Source organism: Prunus dulcis, chromosome 2 (genome assembly GCF_902201215.1).
Source record: "Prunus dulcis chromosome 2, ALMONDv2, whole genome shotgun sequence".
NCBI classification, from domain to species: domain Eukaryota; kingdom Viridiplantae; phylum Streptophyta; class Magnoliopsida; order Rosales; family Rosaceae; genus Prunus; species Prunus dulcis.
Genome location: NC_047651.1, coordinates 6,815,890 through 6,841,058, shown reverse-complemented (window position 1 = coordinate 6,841,058; position 25,169 = coordinate 6,815,890). Strand labels below are relative to the sequence as shown.

The 25,169-nt window shown below is 39.9% G+C and overlaps 1 protein-coding gene across 8 annotated transcripts in view; it reads right to left on the bottom strand.

The window, feature by feature from the left end:
• The window catches only part of LOC117617663 (phospholipid-transporting ATPase 1-like), an 8,755-nt gene extending 3,839 nt beyond the window's left edge, over nt 1–4,916 (bottom strand). For 2 of the 8 annotated variants that reach the window (XM_034347135.1, XM_034347134.1), the window contains exons 1-4: nt 1,767–1,843; nt 1,333–1,572; nt 866–969; nt 108–200 (exon numbers count right to left, since the gene is read on the bottom strand). The gene's annotated coding sequence lies outside the window, so the exon portion shown is untranslated. Of the gene's footprint in view, nt 1–6; nt 201–659; nt 756–865; nt 970–1,332; nt 1,573–1,766; nt 3,904–4,082 lie in introns of those variants that run through there. The other 6 variants (XR_004584370.1, XR_004584369.1, XR_004584372.1 and 3 more) reach the window with 6 other exon arrangements.
• Nucleotides 4,917–25,169: the final 20,253 nt, after the last annotated feature.

Here is a 25,169-nt window from a genome sequence, read left to right as displayed (position 1 = left end):
CACATAACAAGAACAAAGAACAAAATATTAACTGCTACAGAGATGTCCAAAGAGTAATCGGATTCCCTTCACAAAATGCATAAAGATAGTGAAGAACTAGGGCTTACAATTCGACTTTCTTGAATAACCTCTTGAGAAACATTAAGAGGAAGATCATTCGAATCCACCACACCCTTAACAAAGCTCAGGTATCAAGGAATCTGCAAAAGAATAATTCAATGTATTACAGCCACAAACCATATTTCCAAGCAAACAAGCATGAACCCCAAAATGTATTTTCAACATTCCAGATGGTACATCACAATTGTAGCTGACGCAATTGACTATAACATCTAAACAACTCCATTGATGATGAATAAAAAACTCTTGTTTTGATTAGAACATGTAATAACTAAAAGAATATTAAGGGATACTTCATTTTCCAATTTAAATACAGAATAAACAGTCAACACCAGCTTTGTTATACAAGTTATTTTCTGCATAAAGTAAATCACAAACGAAACTTAATGTGCAACAGTATATGCAACAAAGAAGATCACCACTGACATGAAACCAAAACAACGAACTAAATGGAAACTCAAATTCACATGGTTTCCAACATATCAAAACTTAGCAGTTCACCATTAAAATCATCTGAGATAAATATCCGTTTCACATACAAATGTATATTCTTTGTTCTTGCATTCTCTACATCCTCATTGTTAAGAGACCCATTCCAGGAATGTAAAGAACACTGCTGAACTCCACCTCACACTCTGCAGATTTTAAAGTTAAACTCCAAATCTGTTACATTTTCTACCTCAACCAAATTGATAAAACAACTGCCAACAAGAGAGAGAGAGAGAGAGAGAGACCATTCTAGTACCTCAGTCGTGAAGTGAGTGTATGCAACTGGATCCAAGAACCCACTGAAAGTTTTCTTGTAAAATTCATGGTACTCATTTTTTCAATTTCTTTTGGATTCTGCATCTGCACAAGAACAAAAGCAAAATTAGTTTTAAAAAAGGCCAACAACATATATAACAAGAAAATACAAGCACATTGGGCAAACAGACCATGCAGAATCTAAAATACACGTAAGAACAACAGATTCTCTTAAACTTATAACTGCAAGGTATATAAGAAATATAGCGTCAAGGATTAGTTTGCAATACTTTCTGATTTTGATAAAAGTTTCTACTCAAGAGTCATATTTTGATAACAATACTTTTTTTTTTTTTTTTTTGGACGAATATAACAATACTTTTTTTATCATCACCTACAATACACTTGACATGCACCTTCAACTAATAAAGAAGTAACAGTCCAACCATTAAGGAAAAGATGACTCACATGCAGGTATCCAATTCTACGAATCCCTTCAAAACTTGCCATATTTTGCCATATAGAAAATGAAGTCCTCATCTCAACAGTCCTTGATTTTTCTCGCCATGTATAGATCAGGAAGGAAACAGACTGCAAGTAATTCTTCACAAAACCCTGGATCTGGGCCGGCTATGAGAATTCATACTTGTCATCCGGTTGAAAGGAGAAATATAACTTTAAGATAGTTCTCCATAAGACATCAGAGGTCTGGAAATGGGATGAAACTTAATTTAAGAAGAAGAAAAAGAAGTCTGGAAAAGCATAAAATGTCCTCTGGAAAACAGTATTATGTTATTATGAAAGAACTAGGAAAGGAATCCTAAGTGCTGTTTTGACTTGGTCATCTCTGGAAATATTTATTTTTTATGAGAGAATGGAGATATATGAATATAATGTTATACCTCATGAACTGAATTTTTCTACTGAGCCGGTGAACAAGTTTTCCCCATGGTCAGATGCCAAAGGATATTCACTTCCCCATGGATTACTCACGAAGAAAGCCAAGTTTGAACATCTCAGCTAGAAGCTCAGCTACTGAATTGAGATCACCAACACGACGAAAAGTATTCAGCATTACCTCACACAGTTCTTGATCAGGACAAATCCCATTGGACAGCATCATACAGAAAAAATATTTTGCATCAGTTATTAGACACCTTTTGCACAATCTATTAATAACAGCACTATAATCCCGAATGGAGATTTCAAATCCTTTCTTCACCATTTGATGGAAGAGCCCCACTGCCCTATGTACATCACCCTTTGCACAATGTGCTTTGATCAATGTGGTATAAGCAACTTTTGTCAAATTGATATTGCAGTCACAAAGAGAAACCAGTAGCCTGTCAGCATCCATTAGCTCGCCATATACACAAAGACCATTGATGAGAACATTATATGTAACAGGAGTAGGCTCAAGATTATGAACCAACATCTCATTATGCAACTGAAAAGCTTTCAAGAAGTCTCGAGCTCTGCAGAAACATTTGATCAGTGTATTATACGTGATCTGGTCTGGGGTTAGGCCCTTAGCATACATATCCTCAACTAAGTGAACAGCCTCCTGCAGCTTCCCCAGTTTGAAAAGTGCTTTAATTACTACCGTGTAAGATACATGGGTTGGCTGTACAGCATTTTCTTCCATCTCCTCAAGCAACTTAAGCATGCTATGGATGTTTCCTCGTTCAATGTTGGCATTCATAAGAGTAGTATAAGTAAATGGACTTGGGAGCAAGCCATGCAGCTTGATGGTATCCAACATCTTATGAGCCTCAACCAGTTTCCCAGTTTTGCAGAAACCATAAATAAGAGTATTGAAAGTGACAATACTAGGATTTATTCCCTTTTCAAGTATTTGTCTATATAATCGTGTGGATTCTACAATGTTACCTAATTTTACATATCCATCCATCATAATATTATACAGCACAATATCCTTTGTCACATCCCTTGTTAGTAGATTCTCAAAATACTTCCTTGCTTCGGATATATCCCCTTTCTCACGCAGACCTAACAGAATAGAACGGTGTGCAAAATAATTGGGAATGATTCTCTTCATGTACATTTCTCTATATAGTTCACTTGCCCTCTGAACATCTCCTTGCTTGCATAGGCCATGAATGAGGATAGAGTATGTTATAAGATCTGGTTGCAAGCCAACGGCTTCCATCTCATACAGCAATCGCAACGCTTCTTCTACTCGTCCACTTTTACACAAACTGCTGAGAAGTACACTGTATAAAATGACACTCAACTGAAAACCCCTTGAAAGCATCTCTTTCTGCAACTTAAGGGCTTCTTCAATATTGCCAGCATGGCAGTGCCCACATATCAAAATTGTATAAGTCACATGATCCAGATTCAACCCTTTAATCAACATCTTCTGAATGACCTCGCGAGCTCCACTCATCAAACCAAGTAGATGAAACCCCTTACAAAGAATGTTGTAGGTGACTGTGTCAGGCTGTACCCCATGCCTCTCCATGTCTTTAGTGAACTCCAATGCTTCTTCCAATGAACCAGCTATACACAGCCCATGAATAAGAATATTATAACTGTATGAATCTGGAAGTAGTCCACACTTGAACATCATACAAAAAAACGACTTTGCAATATCCACGAAACCCAATTTACAAAACCTAGACATGATGGTATTGAATGAAACAACTGAAGGCCCACTATCCCCCCTTTCCACACCCATGAGGAACGAAACTGCATCTTGTAGGCCGGATTGCTCACATAGTCCATCTATAAGTATGGCAAAAGTGTGGTCACTCTGATGAGTTCCACTATCTTTAATTTCATCATAAACACTCCACATGATATCTGTATGTCTTAAGTTATGCAACAGGCAGTTATAGGTTGGTGTTGAAACGTTCAAATTCAGATCTTTCATCCTAGCAAGAACAGACAGAGCATCATGAATCATCTCAGATCTTGAATAAGCAAACTCCAACATATCCCACACCACACCACTCGAGTCCCAGTCCCTGAATCTATGTAAGAGCAGCTCACAAAGTAAATGTGCCGAACCGGGCCCTATCACAAATCACAAGAAATCTATAATAAAAAATTGATCAAAGATAAAGAACAAAAGCGACGAAACAATTAGGCTCCACCCATTAGTCAGCCAGCCCCAATGTACCTATGAGCCTTGCCTGATCTCAGAAATCAGGCTCACAATCTATAATAAAAAGAAAGTACTTAAAAAACCATACCTTCCTGATCCACCATTTGCTTCACAAACAAACGCAGTTCTTTAAACAGCCTTCTCCCTGCTAATACATGAGCAACAATAAACTCTGAAACCCTGGAATGCCGAAACGCATACTCATTCCTCAAAAGGTTGAAGAAACCAAAAGCCGACTCCGGGTTCTCAGTGCTCAAGCTTTCAATAATCAAATCCACCTGAGGCTGATTCAAAGTCGGGATAATGGTTTTGAAACGATGATCACCAACACAATTTCCCAAACCAAACATTCTCAAGCCAGCAATGACTTCGGAGACTGCGTTTCTAGGGTTTGGGAAGACGGTGGACTCGTCATCGAGCTTTGCTGCAGACACTGAGGGTTGAGTGAAGATGAGAGAAGAGAGGGGAGCGAGAATTCGAGATTTTTGTAATATATGTGTGGGCTTCCATTTACGGATGTGATTGAGCATGGAAATGGGGATGTGATTGAGCATGGAAATGGGGACTAGGGTTTAAGCATAAAAGGGCAAGAGCCGTGTGGTTCTCACGAAAATTGGAAAGCTGAGAGAGAGAGAGAGAGGAGAGAGAGAGAGAGAGAGAGAGAGAGAGAGAGAGAGAGAGAGCTTTGATTTTGGACCAAATTCGAAGCTTTAGTGACGCAGACTGTGGAGGGAGGCTAGGGTTTTAGGGATCCGTTTGGCTTCCCGGCAATTTTGAAGCTTCAGGGCATTTCAAGTTTTCAACCAATGAATCGAGCCGAACCGTATCGAAAAAGACCGGAACAAAGTCAAGTTAGGCTCAAAATCGAACTGTACCACTTTGTATATCAAAAATATCGATAACCCATAAACAAGGAAATTTTGATGAAAATATTTGGATATTATTGATATTGATAAAAATTGAATAAAAATCATAGAAATTGTAAGAAAAACTTGAAAAAATTTATTAGAACTTTAGAGGATGTTTATTTAGTCAATTATTTATTAGTTTATCACAAAAAATTAGAAGGAAATGCATTGCATGATGGGTTTAACTAGTTTAAGTTGATTATATAGCGAGCTGACAAATACTAGAGTATAGAAAATATGTAGTAATTAATGAAAGAAGATTAAACACACCATAACCATTTATATATAATGATTTACTACAATATTTTACACTTTATACATTTGTTCACCCATTTCATGTTTGTTCTTGTGATGGTAGGGCAAAGTTCCCCATTACCTTGAAAACCATTGACTGGTCAACAAGTCAACTTTCTTTAGTGTGCGAGCGTGCCACTACTAGCAATGAAAAATCCTAGCAAACTTCTTAAAAATAGATAACTTGCGCTCCAATTTACTGATTTCTAAACAAGCGATTGTGAATTTGGGTGAGCAATATCTCCCAAGTAAGTTCTTTTCTTGCCTCAGACTGGTGAGGACTTCACAATTTTTCACAGTACGAGATTGGTAGTTCTGACCAGAATAAATAGTAAGAAAGTGAACTGTTTCAGGCGGAACTGCCTTTTACAAAACTCAAAGGGAAAAAATCAACTCTAGAAAGACAAAAAGAAGGCTGGACTTCCATTTCTGCTTGGATAGAAGCTTCTGACTGGGCTGGACCGGGTATGCCTGTGCTGGACTGGACTGTCAACAACTTCAACTATTAGGTTTTAACTGTAAATCGATACCGACGTTCGAGTTTAGCAGAGTTTTAATCTTTTTCAAGCCTTGGAAGGCTTTTTGAACGGGCATAATTGCGGTCTCTTCAGTCTGAAAAGGGCATAAGTGGCTGGACTTGAGGATTACTTAGCTGGAACTACACTTTGATACCTGCTCTGCTTGATCAGGGGTCTCCATAAATTTGTTGACATTTTCATATTTGTAAAAACCTGAACTCTGCTTCATTTGGCTTTTGCTGAACCAAATTTGTAACTAGAGAAATCTCGTTTTGAATGACTTATTTCTCTAAGTCTGAAACTGGAAGTTTTGATTTGTAGCTGGCTTCTTTCTGTGGCTCAATGAGCTTTCGATTGCTTCAGTTTGTTGAAGGTTTTTTAAGATCAAGTGATCATTTTGAGTTCTTGTCTTTGATTGATTTTCTTAGTTGTCCTTTGCTCTGTTCACCCTCTCTTATATTTATAAGAAATGTTTTGAAGTAGGGCTTCTAATCCTTTAATCATGGGCGGCAAAATTCTCAAAAAAATCTTTCATTTTTAAATGCAAAGGAAAAAGGGAAGTTATCTGTTCTAGCAGACAAACCGTCAATAGTCAGTTCTAAGGCAATCACTTCCCTGTTTTTCTTGAAAGGAAACCTAACCCCTCTTCAACCTTAACTGCTCTTTGTAAAAGCTCAAACTGTGATGGTTAGTTTGATTTTCCAAATGAACAACTCCCTACTTCCTACTTATCTCACAAAACATAGTCTGCTTATTTCTTGAAAATGGTGCATTCTTTGGAGCAGAAATTTCTCTGAATATATAAAAGAGACTTTGATCTTCTGGTGGCAGAGATTTCAGAGATGTCTTTCTTTTATACCTGTAATTATTAACTCCTTATCAACCCAGTTGAAATTGCTGACGTTTCCGAGTCAGGAAATCACGTGGGTCTGTTTCTTTTGTGGGCTCATCTCTTTTCACTTGACCATGCCAAGCCCAATTTGGGTTTTTTCGAAGCCCAAGTTTATCCTCCTGGTTTGGTAGGTCCTGGACTGGGCTTTCTTGGATTTGGGCCCTTGATTTCAATTTAAATGCAAAGTTCAAACTGCTTGGGTCCTGAAGTTGTCCTGTTATTCTTGGCCTCCAGTGTTGGGCTGAGTGTGTAATTTTGGTCCATTTATTCGGGAACACTAGTGGCTATCCAAAATTGATATGGGCTTTTGATCTTTCGGATTGGGCCTACCAAATTAGGCCCAAACAACATTGGATGGCAAGATGAGTGACTTAGTACTACATAGAGTTCCTCTTTGCATATTATCACAAAAATATAAGCGACATGGTGGTTAAAGCGTTGGAGGAATGAAATGACAGGGGTTTGAATCCCTTTTGCGTGTGTGCTTTGTGTGATTTTTTTTTCATTACATTGATATTTTCAATATTATAGCGATATTTTGACAAAAGAGTGTTGCATATTTTTCCATTCTTGAAAATAATGATTATAATTTAAAAACAAAGTCCATTCACAAGTAGTCCCACGCTGCTTCATCCTAAGAAGGTCCCGCCTGCTAAGTATGAGCAACCGGAGTACCTATTTAAAAACATCAGGACGATATTAAAATAAGGTGCTTCGAATGAGAACTTTAAAATAATTTCCTAGTTTCCCAGGATTCAAGAGTGTACGACGAACGAGAAGTTCTTAAGGTCCAACTACGTGTTTCAAATGGCGAAATAGCCTTGGAAGACACTCGATTAACCGAGTTGTCAAACTTTCCAAATTTGGTCAACCTGGGCCACCGGGCCAATGATCTCCGATTTCCAATATGAAAGGTCATGTGGGTTCAACAAGGTTCATCATACATGTCCTGTAATTTTGTTCCGAATCAAATGGTCGGATCGTTTGCAATCGCATGATCGGACGGTTATCGTTTACCCTAATCTTTGAATCATTGAATCAAAACATCCGGGACTCCGATTCACAATCCACGAATTCCTACATGATCCTAGAAGTTCCTAGATCAACATATATGAAAATGGAGTCGATCCAACGGTCCGAACATATCGAACCAAGATAATGCCTAATATGCGTAATCTGATTGACAGTCAAACGGTAACCAAATTCAAATCCGAGCATACCGTCGTGCTCAGGATGACATGGAGATCATTTTATGACCTAATGGCCCACCACAAATTGGCCCACGCGCCTCCACTCACGTGGGGGCCTAGAGTAAAATATGGTGATCGAAAAATCTCCAAATCGCCGATCAAGACCTATGCCAAAAGATCAAGCACATCAAGAGGAGTAAGTTTCATACCTGCGTCGAAGACTAATTTGGCCGTTGTAGGGGCTTTTTCATTTCGGTAGCTATTGATGGGCCTGAGTTGCTGTAAAGAGCCAAATGTATGAAATTGCCCCTTGAGTCTGCGTTCAAGGATTAGACCCCAAGAGTGCTTCGAAAGGGTAACTAAGTCTTAGGAAACACCTTGATCTTCTTCACCAATGAAACCAACAGTTGCTTACAGATAAATTCTCAACTTAGTATGAGAAGCTTGTGATATGGAAGCAAAGCAGTCATGAGTTTGGCATTAAAGAGAGAGAGAGAGAGAGCTGTGAGTTCCTATCAGAAACAGGGATTCTAAGGCAAGGGGAAGGGATTCTAAGACGGTTCGTTGAAGAGAGATAGATGGGGGGATGACAATGGGTATGTTGAGTAGTTTCCTGTAGCTTGACGAAAGCTCTGTCAAGCTCTGGAACGATTTACCAAAAGAGAAAATGGGAGGAGATGGAAGAATAGGGCTCAAAATTGAAGGGTTCCAAGGATGAACGGTGAAGCTTGCTCTTCCTGGATGTGTTTATGGAAAGAGGGGAAGAAGATGGAAGCATGGGTAGCTTTAGCAGATTTCAAGCAGCTTGACGAAAGCTTCTTTAGGCTCCTGGATGGCTTGACAGAAAAGAAAATAGGAAGCAATGGAAGAACATAGCTTGAAATCCAAGGGTTCCAGAGATGAAAGGTGATGCTTGCTCTCTCTGGATATGGTTGCTTGCCTTCAATGAGTTTTTTTGCTCGGTAGAAGGTGCCTTCTTTTACAGGCGGTGGAAGCTCCTTCTTCCCAAAAAACCCTAATAGGTTTTCTCCAATTTCAGCCAAGTCTTCTCCTCAATTTCTCTTCTCTTTCTTCAATTCAAACTCTTTTTATGAAATCTCCTTAAATCCAAATACACAAGGACAAGATTTTGAGAGCTCTAGAGTCTTCCCGTAGCTGTCCCTGTGGCAATCCCCTATCTTTGGCTACCATCCCTCCTTCTTTCCTCCTTTATTTCATGGCAAGAGCTGGTAGGAGAAATAAGTGGGTAATGACACTGGTCTAAGGGGTGTAAAGTATCCTTTGGTTTTTGGATGGCTTGTGTTGGGATTTGGTTTTGGTCATGTGCTGAAGATTCCCACCAGCTTGCAGACGTGAGTGGCCTTTGGATTTTGTCGTGGTTTTGTCTCCAGCCATGTGCTAGAGACTTTCAGATATTTTATAGGTCACTTGGGCCATTCTTTAATGTAATGGGCTAGTTCATTAAGGGGGTGGGCCAATTTTCTAGGGTAATGGGCTACCTTTTTCTCTCTTTCATGCTTGCCCATATGTTTGGGATAAGGAAATGGGCTTGAGTTTTGGGGCTCCCAAGTAGCCCAAAACTTCCACTACTTGATCCATCAATGGGCCTCGTGAATGCTTGTAACCATCCACACCACAACCCGCTCAGCAAGCCTCAGGCATTTGAGTGGCTTGGGCCCACTTAAGCTTGTAGCATGGCGTGTTGCTCATTTGCTTGCCATGGCATGTGTGCGAGTCTATATGATGAAGTCTTGCGTACCCAAATTGGGTTTCTTCCTAAGTTAGGTGTCGTACTAGGCTAAAAATATATTTGGGCCTCCACAGCCGTTAATGCCCACAAACGAATTGTTTCTCTTCGAAAAACCTAGAAAGTTTTGGCTTTGGATTCAATGATTTCTACATGAAATTGGGTCAAATCTTTGAGGGAAATTATAGAGGGAAGGTAGGGGAGTGTTTTGGGTGTGATAACACAGCTGGGGGTGGCCAAAGTTGGCCGGAAAAGCCGTCAATAGCCATGGTTTTTGAAACAGCCAATTTGAGCTTCACTTTTGTTCGAATTTCTGGTTTTATCACCTAGAATCACTGCTCGAAATTGGTATAGATGTATATAGGAGAGAGAGACAAAGAGAATGTGACCGGCTTTGTGGCCGAAGAAGGCCGGTGTTGGCTTGGCTGGACTCTCTGTTAGAAGTTGCTGGTGTCGCGATGGCTATTTAGAGGAAAAGAGATAGATGAGAGAGAGAGAGAGAGAGAGAGAGAGAGAGAGAGAGAGAGAGAGAGAGAGAGGAATCTGATATTTTAAAATCCAACTTCAAAATATTTACAGTTATGCCACCGGGCTTTTGTTGATCTTAACTTCTTCCTTTCAATTCCGAGCTGAGCCCACTACGTGTCTACGAACTCATATCGATGCGATCTACGTCATGGTGCCATCCAATTCCCCAAAATCCTTTCGAATTAAAAAATGACCAAAAGAACCCTATCCCCGATGGCAAAATTGTAATTTCATATTTAAATCAATTTTAATAATGTAAATGGGTAATTAAAATAGGGTCGGGGTGTTATAGCGATCGAGGGTAGTGGCCAGGTGAAATGTTAGGATGTACATGGAGATCTGTTATCAAGGCCATGCATGGTGGTCTGCACATGGTTGAGGCAGTAGGAGTCAGCTAGCAAATATTGCTTGGGTATGACATTTTGACTAGGCCATATTGGCTTAGGCTATATTGAAACGGGTAGGGTTAGGCCATATTGGCTAAAGCTATATTGAAACGGGTAGGATATTTCGGTTAGGCCATATTGGCTAGGCTACATTGAAACGGGTAGGATACCTCGAGTAAGATATTTTGATTAGGCCGCCAACCATATATGTATAACAACATATCTGATCAAGCAGGGATTTCGACATGGAATTTAATGGGGCTCTTGTTGCTGTCATTGCTGCGAAAGTTCAGGAAGGCGGTAACAAAGGGTGGGCTAAAGATGAGGGAGGACCAAGACTTGCATATGCATCCGCACCGAATCAAGTCCTTTACTAGTAGCCTTGGGAGTGTATTAGAGAATTTGATTTTGGTTGAGAGCTTCGGACTTGGATGATCAGGATAAGCTTCCTGCAATTAAGTTTGTTCTCAAATATATATGATTTACAAAGAAACAAAAGAGCAGGGAGAATTGCAATCACAAAATACAATATATATTTTAGATTTACCAAAATTTCTCTGGCCATCAAAAGAACTCCAACCTCCAAGCCAAAATGTGTCTTTCCTTAAATAGCACGCAAGGTAAATAAGAAACCAAGAGATGCTATGCTTTTGCTAGGGTTTACCTGGTATTTATAGTAAAACAAAAAAACCCTAATCATAAAATAAGTGGCCCACTCATTGTGGTGGGGTTATTAATGGGCTACATTGTAAGTCCGAGCCTTTGCATTTCACAAAATCTGAACCATTGCAATAATCTAACGATTAAACAACATGACTTGTAAACTAACATTGAGTTTTCTTTTTTCTTTTTCTAATCCGCCATTAGATAACTCCTCTACCTCTCTGTGTGTGTGACGTTTCTGGCCTTTCTTTTCCACTTTCCATCAGTTTCTCTCCATTGAAACATCAACCCCTATTTCACTCTTTTTGGCTGATGTGGCCGATGGAAGGAACTTTTGGTCATTCTTCTCTTGGATTGCGTAGGCATCCTACCACCAAGCTAATGAATGGCTAGGATGGATATAGGGGTGGCAACTTCCGATATGATCCGTTAAACGACTCGAAACCTGCACTGAAAAAAAACGATCCCAAACCTTCAGGGAAGAAGGTGAGGACCTTTGGTAAAGGAAGAACCGACAGAAGATCAAGAGGAAGAAGCAGTCGTCAAGCTTCAAACATTGGTGTGACACCTGCCGAAAGCTCTCCCATGCTTAAGTCAGCTATGAGTGGTAAATTTTGGCAGAGTAACAGTAAAGGTGAGGAAGTAGTTACCCTTTTTACTCGGGTACTCTTCCCTATTTATAGGGAAGTGAAAATTGGAGGTTTGCATTAAGTTTCGATGTGGGACTTTGTGCAAGTTGCTGTGGTGGTGACACGTGTCTTTGAAGATAAGGTTCGGCATTTGAAAGCTTCGGCAGTCGAGAGCTTCGATAGGTGTCTGCCACTTCAGATGAATGTCTTCCTTCGGCAGGGAAGAAGGCTTTGCTACCTTGGTGCTAATCGTTTTGATGCTGGATAATCGTTTTGATGCTGGATATGCTCGGTTGATTAAGGTGCAACAGTAGTCCCCCAAGTTCGTGGTCAAGAAATAACTTCTGGGTTGGGAACTTGTGAGATTTTTGTATAATCATGACCGAGCATTCCAGATTCAGTGAGAGCCGTAAGGCATTCCCTAGTCCCCCAAGTTGGCAAGCTAGAAGTTGCACATCCCTTGGAAGGTATGGTAAAAGCTGTGGAGCCTTCAAAATCGTTGGTAGCTAGGTACCTGGGCATTCAGCAAGGACGCAGGGCCTTTTGGCTCGGTGCTTGCCATTCAGAAAGCAGGTTAAGATTCTCAGTGAGTACCATGTTGGATTTCTCCCTCAGCAAGGAAGCTAGAGCCCAATGGGGGCCCGAAAGGGTCCGGTAAAGGGCTTTGGAGTCGGGCTCTAGAGCCGGGCTTTGGCACTGTTGATGGTCTTTTTGAGAGGGTCAACTTAGAGAGAAGTGGAATGGTGGATGATGGGTAAAGGTAAAGACCTTCATCAACATGTGTATGAATACTTGGGCAAGCGATAAATATACAAAAGACAAGTTATATGTGGTTCACCCTTAATGAATGGGCTATGTCCACGGAGAAGGATGTTCTCATTATGATAATATTTGTTTACATTTGTACAAGAGGTTGGACCCAAATATAAAGATAACAAGTGAGAAGTCCAACCCAGTCCTTCTTTCCTAAGAGGAGAGTGGCCTCCTTTTATAGATGAAGGGGAGTCTACACATCTTGTAGTCTTGCAAGTGAGACTTCTTGCCTTGCTTAGATTTGTGACTTGTGGTAAGGCTTATTTGGCTAAGGTGATGACCTCACATAGCATGGCACATGGATGATCTATCCTGGCTAGTTGCTGGTCAGTCACGGTACAAATAGTAGTCCCCCAAGTTCGACAGTAAGAAGGTACTTCTTGGTTGGGGACTTGTAATTTTAAGTGCACTGGTCGAGCAACACCACAATTTATCTTCCAAGTTGTATAGTGCACTATCCATTGTCCCCCAAGTCCTCGGGTAAGAAGGACATTGGAGGGAGATAAGTTGTAACAAATCTTGCATGTCACAGGGTGATGTGGCTAGGCAAGAGGGTGCCGAAGGCAAAGGGGATACCGAAGGCGATGTGGCTAGGCACGAGGGTGCCGAAGGCGACACAAGATGTGGCTAGGCAAGAGGGTGCCGAAGGCGACACAAAGCTTGCATGTCGCAAGACAATGTGCTTAGGCACGGAGGTGCCAAAGGCAAAGGGGTTGCCAAAGGCACGAGGGTGTCGAAGGCAGAGGGGTTTGCCAAATGCACAAGCTTGCATGTCGCAAGGCAATGTGCTTAGGCACGGGGGTGCCTAAAGCAAAGGGGTTGCCAAAGGCACAAGGGTGCCAAAGGCAAAGAAGTTGCCAAAGGCACAAGAGTGCTGAAGGGAAAAATGCAAGTGTGCATTTTTTTTTTATTATATTAAGCATCTTGAGCCTCTGCACCACCCTTACCGTTTGGCTAGGGTGAGTTGGGAAAAAGAAAAAGTTCTTTCAAGTCCACTGGTTTGGCAGCGCAGGCCCTGTTAGTTTAGGAGGAAATTACCATGGGCTTGGCTTGACGTGCTGCAAGGGGGCTGGGCCTTTTGGAGTTTTGGCATAATTTGGAGCTGGTCTTCGGTAAAGAGAGAGTGGTGTGGCAATCCGTGGAGCTGGCCCACTAGAAGGGTCCATTTGGCTAGGGTTTTCTGCATTGGCAAGGAGAGAGTGCCATTCGGCAAGACTCATGAAGGAGAAGATTATCGAAGATTTGTCCATGTTTAGCATAATTGCCGATCGGTAAGGATTTTAAGAAGGGGAGTTCGAGTTTCTCTCTACATAAGACTTGTCGTTTGGCAAGGACTATTTAGAAAGAGGCATCGGAGGCCACAGCAGGTTCACCATGTGTGGCTGGGGTTGGGCATGAATTTTGGTAAGGAATCCTTGAGTCCTCATTGTTGTCAACACAAACCTTGCTGTTCGGCAAAGTTGGCTGGAAGTACCTTTTGCACGAAGGAGAGGCTTCAGCAAGCAAAGGTCGTCACAGCTTCTCGGGTTCAGCAAGGCTCCTTCTGTTCGGTAAGGATGAGTGGAAGGAGTTTTTTGTGAGCCTTCCAGATTTGTAGCAAGGCCTTTGCCGGTCGGTAAGGGTGATTGAAAGAAAATTTTTTGCTATCTCACCAGTTCGGCAACACAGCTTCAGCACGTTTTTGAAAGGGGGATTTTCGGTCTCAGGTTTGAAGCTTGATGCTGAGAAGGAGGCTTAGGCCATGTCAATTACCGTTCGGCAGGATAAGAGTGCTCACGGAGAGGTGGCTCCCCGTGTGTGGCTGAGGGATGCTTCTGTTGGAGCAATTGCCGAAGATGGACTCTGTTAATGTTGCCATTTAGTGTCCACTCCAGCAAAGATGGTGAATTGTGGCAATTTTGATTTTCTTCCCAAAAGCTGCACTTTGCCTTAGAGCCTTGGAGGGACGACATCTGTTTTCAGTCGATAAGAGGTGCCGATGGGCATGTCACATTCTTCTCTATTCCCTTCTGTTTGCTCAAGATGGGCACTTCATAGGGGTGCTGAAGCGTAATAGTTTTTGCTGGGGATGAACCCCTTCTTTTTTGGGTGTCTAGATCAATTTGGTGGCTGGGTGCTGGTTTGGATGGATGTGTCGTGCGGCACTTGCAATCTTTGATTGTCCCCAATAGCTGAGATGTCGTTCGGCAAGCCTTGGTTTGCCAGCCATGAGATGTTATTCATATATCTGTCGACAATTTTTGGGTAGGAATTGGGTGGCTTGATAAAAATTGCTGGTATGAAGTTCCAAACCGTAGCCCATGAAAGAGTAACAGCAAGCATGGTTCTCTGAGTTATGAACTTTCTGAAGCATATGGTTGCTGTTTGGAGGATGGGGTGCCGTTTGGCTTGGCCATTTAAATTGCTCCAGACTTTCTATATGGCAAATAGGACAAAATATATTAAAATGAGAATGAATGATGACTAGGCCATCGATTGAGCCACTTGAATAATATATGCAATCATTGAATTGCATGCTTACGAATATACTAAAATATAAGATAAGAAAATGTGTTGTATCTCTTAGAAATAATGCACGTGGCTTTTCTTGATCCCAAGAATAATAAGTTCCTCCATATTAAATAATTTGTAAAAATAATGAATGTGCCACTTATATGATGGAGGTTTCGACAAGAGTAGTGTCTTCGGCATCTTGATGCCTTGGTGACTCATAGTTGCCTCATCATGGGTATTGCCGAATGACAATTAAGTGATGTTGATTGTAAGAGTGCCGAAAGGCACTGAAGAAGGAAGAATCAACAAAGGCTTCTCGTGTTGATTCCCACAGACGGTGCCAAACTGTTGATGCTCCTTTTAGAAGGGTCAGTTTAGAGAGAGGCGGAGTGTCTTCAACAGGGAAGAAGGTGAGGACCTTTGGTAAGGGAAGAACCTGCAGAAGATGAAGAGGAAGAAGCAGTCGTCAAGCTTCGGACACTGGTGTGGTGCCTGCCGAAGGCTCTCCGATGCTTAAGTCAGCTATGAGTGGTAAATTTAGCAGAGTAACAGTAAAGGTAAGGAAGTGGTTAGCCTTTTTACTCAGGTACTGTTCCCTATTTATAGGGAAGTGAAAGTGGGAGGTTTGCACGAAGTTTCGATGTGGGATTTTGTGCAAGTTGCTGTGGTGGTGACACGTGTCCTTGGAGATTAGGTTCGGCATTTGGAAGCTTCGACAGTCCGAAGCTTAGGCAGTTGGAAGCTTCGGCAAATGTCTGCCAATTCGGAAGAGTGTCTTCCTTCGGCAGGGAAAATGACGCGTTTGTGTTGGTGCTAGTCGTTTTAATGCTGGATCTGCTCAGTTGATTATGGTGTAAATAGAACTTATTAATTTGTATCCATAAACTATCCGATTGGAATCTGATTATTTTCATATTCATTTTAAGACTTACATAAACGAACAAAAAACAAAACAAATCAAAAATCTCACTAGACTTTCTTTTTAATAGTTTAATTGTATTCTCAATTAATATAAAAAGTTTAAGTGTATTCTCAATCCATATCAACCACATAAAAAGTATATAATATTTATATTAAGTCGGATCGAATCAACTCTAATTAAAATTTGATTTTAAGCTAATGGTTGTTGGGGTCTTTTTCCGTCAGAAGGCTCATCCGGGCTTGTTGATCGTTGGACCGCTATAGTGGTGAATCAAACCTTCATTACCTCTTTTCTGAGTTAGAGAGAACTAAGCCCAAAGCATCCCGAGGAAGAAGCAAGGCTACGTGTTTTGTGCTAATGTTTCCAGCAGCTTGACGAAGAGTTGGAGATGGTGCATTGATGTTGCACAAGCTTGGCATGTCAGTTTTCTTTGGTGAATTAAGATACTACTAGGCCTGACATGAGAGGCTTGTGGCATGGGAGCTAAGAGAAAATGGGTATAAAGAAAAGATTAAGGCTTGAGATTTTTGGTATTTTCGGTAGCTAGACAAAGAGCTTGCGATGTCTGCATTTTCTTACTAAAAGAGTAATGACTATGGTTTTAGATTTGGGATGAATTCTTTTGAGAGAGAGAGAGAGAGAGAGAGAGAGAGAGGATGGGTGTCTTGAGTAGATTTCCAGTAGCTTGATGATTGCTTGGTCGTGCTCTAGATGGTTGAAGATGACTTGCTCATGTTGATATAAGATTATATGAGCTTGGCAGGAGAGCTTGGAGTGTGGGAGCTAAAGACCCACAAGTTCAGCCAATGATAATGCTTGTGCTTGGCTTGGTGTTTGATATGCTTGAGTTTGGGTGTTGAGAAGTTATTGTTTGAAGCCATGGCTATGGTGGTTTGATTGTTTGGCTGTGATGGTTGTTGGGATCCTTATAGCAGTCAAATGAATGGGGTTCTAAAGAGCATGGCTGAGGAAAGAAAAGCTTAAGACTTTGAAGGCTACGGTATTTGGGACTATGAGTCTAGAGAGATTTATGAGTTCTAGAGGTGGGAGGATGGAAGGAAAAGCTTGAGGCTTGAAGGCTGTGGTGTTTGTATCTTGGAATGGTATGAGGAGAGTGGAAAAGCTTAGAGTTATATTTGGTGAGGCTTTATAGGGAAAATGGAGGATTTCAATGATGAGAAAATAGAAGAAATGGTTGTGATAGGAATGGCTGGTATGGCTGTTGGAATGCTTGCAGTAGCTGAAAAAAGAGTGAGTTCTCATGGTTGCTGGGAGGCTTGCAGCAACCAAGATGAGTTGGTTTTGCCTGGGCAATGCCTCCCAATTTATAGAAGGTGAAGGCTCTCTTTGGTTTCCAATAGGTAAAAGGAAGTGTTGGAGCTAGTCTATTTCCAATGGGTGAAAAGGAGCATTGTGACATACTTATTTCCAACAGGTAAAGCCAAGCATTGGAAAAATGACTATTTCCTATGGGTAAAAGGAAGTGTCGGAATTGGCTTGTTTCTAGTGTGTAAAAAGGAGTGCTTGAAGAATATCTCATTTGCTCACCCATATTAGAGAACTCCAAGTAATGGGCTTGAACTTTGGTGATCCCAAGTAACTATCCCAAAGTCTCAATTATCCAAGAGCTTCGGCCTTATGGACCTTTATAACCTTCCACACCACAATCCCTCATGCAAGCCCTGTAAACCACATGACTTGGGTTCATGTGAGCTCGGGAGGTGATTGGCATAGGAAAAATGTATTATTGGTTTGGCATGGCATGTACACTATTTCTATATTTATTTAATAAATTAATTCCCAAAATACAGCTTGAATTAACGCATGACCAACATTATATGTTATATTGAGCCTTAAATGTCTTTGGGTTTCTTGTGACTTTTTGGGCCTCAACAATGATTTATCGGGTTTGGGTCATATTCGAATTTTCAAATTGAGAATCTCAATCCATCTCCCATTATTTATACCAACTTATCATCACCACATTATACATTACATGAATTTCCAAATTATGTACCATATCACTGTTGAGCCAATTCTTAACAACTAAAATGAGTTATTAAAAACAGCAACTTTTATTCTCGCAAGTGCACGAACCATTTATAGTATAGCTTATGTAAATACGAGGTCGATCCCACGTAGAATGGTAAATTGGTTCCAAGTTAAATTACTTAGAATGCTAGAAAAACATAGAACAAAGAAACTGACTAACTAGCTAAAGGCAAGGTCGAATTCAACAGTGCCTCTTGCTAATTACTCAAGGTCTAGGACAGAATCCTAGCACCACACATGCACTCGAAATGGGGGGTTTTTGTTGTTGAAATGAAAAGAAGAAAGCAAAATGAAAGTGCTCGAAAGTAAACACTGGCTGCAATTAACAAATTGTGAAACAATAATTGAGAGGTGTTAGAGCCTTGGAATCCACCACTAGTTTTCTTATCCAAGATATGAATGCATAGAAATTGACTCAATGTGCAGGATGCACGATTCTTCTAAGGCATGTGATTATGCATGGTATCTACACAACACGTGATCTCTAATATGCAACCTAAGCATGGTATCTACTTAGAATAAAGCATACAAGAGTCATTAAGCTCCTTGAGAATATGATAATCACACAAGTCCTAGAACATGGTATCTGTCCTAGTTAACATATGGTTATTAACCCCTTGAATGATTCTTAGGCCATTCATGTGTTGCTTGTGAAAAGAGAGTAGAATTGGTGAATCTAAACCCCTTCCCAACCTGTGCTAGATGCATAAAATCCTAGTTAGCTACTCCAAGAAAACATACATCAAGCACATAATAAACTGGAGATTAACAACTTGATAATAAAAGCAAGGAAATCAATTAACTATAAAATCATCCATAACATTGAATATTCATGTCTAGGGCTTCATCCTAAGCCCTAACTAAATGGATTAGTTAGACATAACTATGAATACAGAAAATAAGAAATACATAGATAGGATAAAGAGAGGAGAAGAACTAGATGATGGCAGCAAGGATGTTCCTAGGACAGTTCCAAGCTCCCTTCTCTCTTTGTGATGAATCTGAATGTATGTATGAGAGTAATGGATGAAGTGAATGTGTGTGTCTGCCCTTCCTCTTGAATGAGTGTGCAGCTCTCTATTTGTAGAGTGCAATTTCGTCCTCCCCTTGGGCTGGTGAACCACACCTCTCTTAGTTGCTCCCAACTGCTCCAGCTGCCCATACTTGCCAACTGCTCCAGCTGACATACTTGCCAACTGCTGTAGCTACCAAATACATGTTTTGGTATGGTTTCTTTATAGAAGGCTTGAATTTTGTTCATCCTTTTGAGTTCCTGAGCTGATTTGACTCCCATGTGTGACTGCCCATGTGTAGCACATGGCTCTAGGGATGTAGCCACATTAAATGTGATGGCAGCCAACATGACATTTCTGTGAACTTGGTTCAGTCATTGACATGCTGAGGGCTCTAGATTTATCCAATTGGGCTAAAATTTGGATATGTTATAACAGACACCCATTGGAACAACTTCTATCAAGGATGTCCCCTCATCCGACCTGCGTAAGTTGCTGAAATGAGGCCTGAAATATGACCTACGAAACTGGACTGACAAGGAGTGTGGCTCAAATTGGTTTTGTCTTTAAGCTCATATTCCTCTTGTGCCACTCAGCCCTTAACATGCATGAATTGTATCAAATGTCATCCCCTTACTGTCTTAACCTACAAAACACACAAACATAGGTAAGAGACTCAAAATAAAGAGAAGCTAAACAAAATTACTAAGCAAAGAAGGCATGCAAATGTGTGAAATTATTATGACCTTATCAATCACTTAATTAAATTACTCCAAAATTTCAATTAACTTTCTTTATTTCAATGAAACAATGTTATTGCTCAAAAGAATTCGACAAGACTACGATCCTCAAGAAACACATCATAAATAATATCAGGAAGTTTTTCAAACCAAGTACAAACATTCCTGATACGAAGAATTAAAATATCTAAATGATAATCAACACTAGTGACTTGGCGACCCATATTAATTATTTGAAATTGATAAACAAAACTAAAAATAAAATAGAGAATTAATTATTCAAACTCGAATAACATAATCTACGAATTAAGTAGATCTCACGAAATCTAACCTGTGGTTGACGAACCCTTGCCCACCACTTCGAAGATTTTTCGCCGTCACCAAAACTGTTACAATGATAATGCGTCACACTAGTTAAGCTACCGTCAAACCTTCCTACTCTTTAAATATTTTGTTGGGGTAACTTTTTTTTTTTTTTTCCTTTTATACATATATTTTCCTTCTTCTATCATTCATCATTCTAATTGGTCCATGAAAATTCATATATGTGTTATAAATCTAAGGAAAATTATAGAGAGAATTTGAGATGGAGAGAAGGCATAGAGATTTTATGTTTCTCATTCTGATCTTTCTTCTTCATTGCTCTAACCATTACAAAGGGGGTGAACCCTTTTGTAGGCAAAGTCTCATGTGGTGGGTGGGCTCCACTTTATTATTTACAACACTCCCCCTTGGAGACCACAAATGATATAGAATATGTCTCGTTAAAAACCTTGCCAGTAAAAACCCAGTGGGTCAAAAAAAAAAAATGGTCGAAGGAAAAAGAGTACATAATCATGTGGAACATAAAATAATGTGTGCGACACTGCCTCGTTAAAATCTTGCCAGGAAAAACCCAGTGGGATAAAAACCTGGGCGAAAGAAAAAGAGTACAGTGTGTAAAAGTCTTTATTGACAGCACGCTCCCCCTAATGCTTGGCAAAATATCTTGAAGTCATACTGTTGATCATCTTTCTAAATAACATAGTTGATACTGCTTCTGTGAGTCAATCTTGAGCGACACTGCCTCGTTAAAACCTTATTAGGAAAAACCCAGTGGGATAAAAACCTGATGAAGGAAAAAGAGTACAGTGTATGAAAGTCTTTATTAATACCATACTCCCCCTGATGAATATCTCTCCCTGAAAACTTCATGACTAGCTGTTTCCAGTAAGCGACCATAGAGATTTCCAGAGTCCGCATATCTAATAACACTTGGGCTATTTATAATTTCACTCAAAAATATGCCCGTATATAGTGTTATGCTTAGATAGCATCAAATATGCCTCACATCATCCAAAATGATGGAGTTGAGCTCTATCTGGAAAATACGATGTCCGGTCCAATATACTTCCGGAAAATCCTTCAAGTGTCCAACGGATAATCCTCATAAAAATGCTTCAATACTTTCTTAGTATAAGCAATAATCTCGTTGGCATAATGCTCGATCTTTCAGTCGAGACAAATATTTCTGGAACTCTTGAGAAGCTTTAATGTGTTTGCAAACATATTAATGTACTCACTGAGGCAATTTATGCATATTAGTATTGAGTACGGATTTTGTGCTTCAGGCACATGTCATTCGGGGACTTGCTTCATGCAATTTCAATCCTTTCAAGGATTTTGTTTAAAGGGATTAAACTTTATGACACATTATATAGCTTTAACCTAGCTATTTATACATCTTTAGGAAATCGCTTTTGGCAATATGCTCCGTGCCTTTAATAACCTTTATAGATAACTTGTTGGTCTCCATGTGCAATAAGGGGGGGCACAATTGAATTTTGAAAATATGGAGAAAACCCAACATTCCTTGTTTCTACCAGAAACATTGTGTCATACAAAGTAGGTATATTCCCTTTTATTCCGAACACCCAAGTATAACTTTTAATATTAACATCTTTTGGGGTTCGTACTATGGGTTTGTTCTTTCACGTTCATTCTCATCTATAATGGAATTGCCTCAGTCCATTTTGGCCAATGATATTGTCGACATTTAATAATTGAACGTGGTTCCAATCAACACAGCCCATTGATGATTTGAGTAGCTACTCCAAAATCAAAATTTGTCATTCATCAATTCATGATTCCACCATTCTCATGTGCATGCGCATGCATCAATTATAAGCATTTCTTTGCTTTTTGGGTACCCAAGCCACTGCAGGGGGCTTTTATTATGTGAGAATGTGGATTATAACCTCCAATGGAGCGTTATTTTATAGTAGGGCGTGGATAATCTCCATTTAGGGAGTTGGAACATTTAGAACCCATATATCTGTCATGCTGCAGGCATGCCACAGATTAATACATACATGTCAATTAATTTCTGGGACCTTAACCCATATTATGGGACTTTAACCCATACAATTTGCTACGCATTAGGCGTGCACAATATCAATATTGACATGTTAAAGGATTGTCCTTTTGGGACTTCAATCCATATCATTTGCTACGCAACAGACGTGCATCATATTGATCACTGCTATACCCATATTCTGTTCTTATGGGACTTTAATCTGTGCAGTGTATTATCAATGTATCCAACTTGCAATCTGTAAAATTTGCATTAATAATTCATGGATACATACAAGCCATTCTTTTGGAATGGACTTATCTCCCCATTTGGTTACCTTTCAAGATAAAATATCAAATAAGTATATAAGCATAAAATAACACAAGTATTGCTTACATCTTTAGATGGGAGAAACTTTTCTCAAGTATCATTCAAGCTTGTATCGGCCCAGTAAATGTAGTGCTTGATGATCTAGTTATATCCTGCAAAAGCAAAAGTCACAATTCTTTTCTCTGTCAAAAACAAATAACCCTTAGAGTTAGGATCACTGCATGGATTCTTTCTTCGGATATTCATTCTAAAGAAATAAAATCCCTTATGAACAGAGAGTTATAAAAAGAAAGAAAAGATACAAAAATTGTGATATTGATTGCCAGGTAAGGTAAGCAATCAGGGAAGGAAGCTGGTGGGAGCAGACAACAAGCTCAACAATCAAGGAAGGAAGCTGGTGGGAGCAGAAAACAAGCTCTCAATTCTCCTAGTCTAGAAGGACCTCAGGAGATTAGAGCATAAGGCCGCCTTCACAATTCCCTGATCTTGCATAAACATGATCAGGGATAGTCTTGCTTCCTGAATGGATGATCAGAGATAGTCTTGCTTCTCGGGCATATTGAGTACTTACTGATAAGAAAAACAAGTAGATATCGCATCATTATGTATGGGGAAAACTAAATGTCTTCTGCAAAGAAAATTTCGTTAGTAACACATTTATACATAAATACAATGAATAGATAGAACCGGTGAATTTTAAATTAACCATAGGAAAAATTGCGAGATTCTCGGGATACTTTTGTAAAAGTAGCCCCGTGAAATCTGCAAAGCAAGATCGGCTTTGACGAAAATAATACTTAAAAACGCCGAAAGTGCCGACAGACATTATCAGAGGCCACGTGAAGTTTTAGACCCTTCCTTCAGAGGCTTCCAGAACATAATGTAATTTTTATAAATTTTACAGGGCCTGCACCTTCATTGCAGGTGGAAAAAATCTATCCATTATATGCTCCTTTCCTGCTACAATAATTGCGCACGTTCTTAAACTTGCACATGTGGTTTTTGCGTCTTTTCAAAATGACGGTTTGGAACCTTGTGCCTTATAGGTTCAAATAACCACATTGACTCTCCCAAATTTCATATCTTAAATGGAATTAAAGGTGCGGTATGGGCACTAATTCTGCTCCATACATTTAAATAAAAGCAAAGGTGTGGACGATAAACCCGCACCACCCTTTAAATAAATATTGCCGTATGGGTAATAAACCTACACCATACCATAAATAAAATAAATGTGCGGTAAAGTAAGCGTGCTTGTATGGGCACTAATTCTGCTCCATACATTTAAATAAAAGTAAAGGCGTGGACGAACGCAATCCAAATTTCAGAAGCTCAGATCGTTCAGTGAAATCGAAGGCGAAGTGAAGCAGGGAGCAAGGGGGGAGAGAGAACGTTGAATTTAGAGATAGAGAAATCGTGCTGATAACGTGTTATAAATCTAAGGAAAATTATAGAGAGAATTTGAGATGGAGAGAAGGCATAGAGATTTTATGTTTCTCATTCTGATCTTTCTTCTTCATTGCTCTAACCATTACAAAGGGGGTGAACCCTTTTGTAGGCAAAGTCCCATGTGGTGGGTGGGCTCCACTTTATTATTTACAACAATATGGCACATATAAATTGTTCCTATCTTTTGACTGAAATTTGACCTCCCACTTGGCAATGTTTGAATGACATGTCACCTATGCACAAGGATTGATCTAGCTATATGCTAGGGCGGGCCACCCCATCCCCTCACACGCATTTTTTATTTATTATGATTTTTTATATTAGAGCAAGTCGAGCAGTGCTGGACGAGCTCGGGCTGGGGGGGGTTTGGGTCAAAAAACGGCGTCCAGCAACAAAAGGCCAGCCCGGGCGAATCGTGGGGGCCACCAAACGGGCAGGCCCGAAGGCGAAAGCGGCCCGAGCTCGAGCCCGAAGTCCCGGACAAAATAGCTGACGCTAGCATGGCGTCAGCCCTGAAGTTTGAATTTTTTTTTACCGTTGGCGCGTGCATTGCACGCGCCAACGTTAAAAAAAATTTCGAATCAGTGCGCTACAGTGCCGCCAACGGCTCTTGGACACATGGCGGCCTCTGGTCGCTCCGATTGGGATTTTTTTTGAAATCCAACGGCAGCCAATTTTTCTGCCCAAAAAAATTGAAAAAAAATCGAATTTTTTTAAAAAATACACAAAAATTACAGAATTTTTTGTGTATAAATACCAACCAATACTCTTCACTTTTAACACCAAATCCTCATATATTTTCTTCTCCTTCTACTATTGTTCATTTTCTCCTCAAAATTTATTCACTTTCTATTCAATATTTTTTCACTTTGAAGTTGTAATTTTTTTCTAGCATATTATGGGTTCTTCTAATGAAAATGGAGGGGCATGGAGCATGATTTAGCTTGTGTGAGGCTTGGGTCCAAGTTAGTCAAGTTGAGATTAAATTTTCTCATATTTTCATCAAGCATTGGTTCTACACGAAATGGCATTATCCAGTAGGTGGAAAGTTCTTAATAAAGAGTTGGGGAAATGGAGAAATGCTTTAGCAAAAGCGATTGACAACCAACGAAGCGGAGAAAATCTTAGCAATGAGGTAATTTATTTGTCATTTTTCTTCTATTAATTTTTATGTCATATTAATTTTTATTTAAATGTTTCTTGCAATTTATATATTTTGTTAATATGTCTCTATTTTTTTTTTTAATACATGTTGCATTTTTTTTATTATTTCTTT